The sequence below is a fragment of the Chelon labrosus genome (genome assembly GCF_963514085.1).
Source record: "Chelon labrosus genome assembly, chromosome: 14".
Lineage (NCBI taxonomy): Eukaryota > Metazoa > Chordata > Actinopteri > Mugiliformes > Mugilidae > Chelon > Chelon labrosus.
This window is the reverse complement of record NC_140347.1, coordinates 23880585-23883829: the sequence shown is the minus strand read 5'-3', so window position 1 is coordinate 23883829 and position 3245 is coordinate 23880585. Positions and strand designations below refer to the sequence as shown.

Genomic DNA, 3245 nt, shown 5'->3' with positions numbered 1-3245 from the left:
TTTGCTACAATAATGGCCCCATAAAGTTCGCTCCTTTTGAACCGTGGCAGAGCTATTAACGGAACACTCTGCTGTGTGTGTATAGGTCTGTATGTAGGTCTGTATGGTTAGCTTGATATAGTTTTCAGGTGATTTAATGAAGGCAAAACACAGTGAATGGCCGTGCGTAACGGCACTGCGCTCTGACGCGGCTCTTCTCCGGGACTGGAGAAGCTGCTGCGGCTACAGGGATTTCGTGAACTGAAAGAGAAGCTCTTCATATATTGTTTAGATGCAAAAAGAATCACCCACATTCATAGACCAATGCAGGCTGAATATTTAGTTTAGTATTGAACGTATTTGATGATCGGCGACACATTGTCAGCTTTGGGCACGTTACTCACACAGCAGACTGCAAAAAGGAGCGAACTTCTTCGTTAAGAACGGGCAGGGTATTGGGCAGGGGTATCGGGAGGATTTTGGCCCGTACACGCATTCGCCAGTGTGTTTACCATGTCCTCATTGTTTAATATTGCCGCAACGAGATTGCGAGCGGCCTGACTCGTTGTCACTCTGTCACTTTTTGCTGCAGCATCCACAAGCTAAACAAGATGGCCGCGCAAGCACTGCCGTGAAGTCTGGCGTCATTCAACTTTCATTCAATATATTCCAAGTTTCACTCCATATATTCAAAGTTCAATCAATATATTCGAAGGTTCACTCCATATATTCAAAGTTCATTCAATATATTCAAAGATTCATTCCATATATTCAAAGTTTCATTCAATATACTCAAAGTTTCATTCAATATATTCAAGATTCATTCAATATATTCAAAGGTTCACTCCATATATTCAAGGTTCATTCCATATATTCAAAGTTTCATTCAATATATTCAAAGTTTCATTCCATATATTCAAAGATTCATTCCATATATTCAAAGTTTCATTCCATATATTCAAAGTTTCATTCAATATATTCAAAGTTTCATTCAATATATTCGAAGGTTCACTCCATATATTCAAAGTTCATTCAATATATTCAAAGTTTCATTCAATATATTCAAGATTCATTCAATATATTCAAAGATTCATTCAATATATTCAAAGTTTCATTCAATATATTCAAGATTCATTCAATATATTCAAAGGTTCACTCCATATATTCAAGGTTCATTCCATATATTCAAAGGTTCATTCAATATATTCAAGGTTCCATTCAATGTATTCAAAGATTAATAATAGCGATATATGCTATATATTTTTAAAGTCTGTAATTCCTAAAACTGGCCTCGGCTGTCTCTTGCCGTGCTGAACAATAAACATGAACACTTTATGTGAATGCAATGGTCACATGCCAAAACAAACACAAGTTTTCACATTGCTTATCAGGAAGGTGGCACATTTTTTCTTTGTTGACTTCCTGATACGTACTGATTTCAAACAGTAAATCTGCAAAGTCTTACATAACAGCTTGTAGTTTTGAGCATCCATGTTGTCTTTAAAAATGTTCACAGGTTACCCGTACAGTATATAAATGCACATGCCTTCTACTTGATCAAACAATGAAAAGTGATTGTGTTTACTATATTTACTCTCTAGTCAGGATGGCTTTACCAAAGGCTGTGGGATACGTGGTTATTCTTCTGAATATATGCTGCATTCAGGCGACTCAAGGAAATGGAGACTCTCTGAATGTCTTCTTTGAGGTGAGAGGTAGAATTAATACGTACTAACACTAGAGTATTATACCATGAGATACTGAAACTGATGAGTTGATCACTAAACATTCTCCTATCTTTTTAGTTGATGATTAGTATTTAGATACAGTTATTGATCTATAGTCTGATGATTTTTCCAGGAATTAAATGATACAAAAGGATCCTCCATTCATGCCAGAGAAAAAAGAGCAAGTGAGTCACATTTTAGTTCATCAACTGTTATTAACTGATTGATTATTGCACATCTCTGTTCTAATTATGAGAGCAATACGTACTGATCACTGAATCTGTTCTGCCCTGGTTACTGATGTATCAGTTCAACAGTGACACAGTATCTGATCTTGTCTGGTTCTACTCTAGCTCTCACTAATTCCACTGATTATGAGCTCCAAGCTGTTACAAGCATCTCTAACCTGGAGGTTCTCCGAATGATTTTGAACAATCTCAGCTTTCCGTTAACGATCAACAGCACAAGTGAAATCACCAGCATTGACATCACAACAGGTAAAACATCTTTTCATTTTTTTTTTTACTCGGTTGTTTTCCAAAGGTTGATGTGTCTTCACTCTAACAGCAAACGTTGAGGTGTGTGCTGCTGTTTCTTCTCTCAGTGTGCTCATCATCTCTGACTGGAGACTGCTGCACATGTGGGGAGAACTTTGCTTGGTCGTATGACAGCTGCATTAAATATGGAGCCTGTGATGCCATCGCTGGTGAAACATGTGGATGTATTAATGGCATCCCAAATGACGACCAGTACTGCCAGCCCAGCATCAGTCAAACAGGTAGTATCTGATCATGTCTGTTTCTACTCTAGCTCTCACTAATTCCACTAAATATAACGTCCAAACTGTTACAGGTTCCACCACAGTGGAGCCTCATGCTTTTGGTCGACCAGCTTCAACTGTTATGGACAACATTTTACTTTATTCTCAGTTCCACACATTCTGTAATCATTGAACTGAATATTTATCAGTCAAGAAGAGCTTCTATTGATGCCAATGGTTTCTGATTTATTTGCAGTGACAACCACCACAAACCCAACACAAATGATGACAACCTCAAACACAACAATGCAAAACACAACTACAACGACACCCAAGACATCTACTTTAAACACAACACCAATCATGATCACTGCAAACACAGCAACAGAAATTATGGCAACAATATCAAACATAACAACTCCAGTAACAACAACAATACCAGTGACGACCACCACAAACACAACAATAGAAATGACGGCAACAAACACAGCAACCCCAGAAGCAGTGCGATACAAAATAACTACAATGATGAAGAACCCAAACACTACAATGGCAAACACAACAACGTCACTGGAGACCTCTGCAAACACAACAATACAAATATTGACCACAATGCTAAACACAACAACACAAATGAAGTCTTCTTCAAATACAACACAAATGATGACAATGTCAAACACAACGACCCCAATGACGACAACAACACTAAACGCAACAACACCATTGATGGGTATCCCAGACACATTCACCAAACCGTTGCTAACAATGTACAACGCAAC

The 3245-nt window shown here is 37.9% G+C and overlaps 1 pseudogene across 1 annotated transcript in view; it reads left to right on the top strand.

Annotated features, from left to right (window-relative positions):
• Nucleotides 1-1585: 1585 nt before the first annotated feature.
• Nucleotides 1586-3245, top strand: part of LOC311499862 — a 6676-nt pseudogene continuing 5016 nt past the window's right edge. The window contains exons 1-4 of the transcript XR_014699986.1: nt 1586-1694; nt 2060-2203; nt 2311-2455; nt 2723-3196. The product of XR_014699986.1 is annotated as an uncharacterized misc_RNA (transcript). The remainder of the gene's footprint in view (nt 1695-2059; nt 2204-2310; nt 2456-2722; nt 3197-3245) is intronic.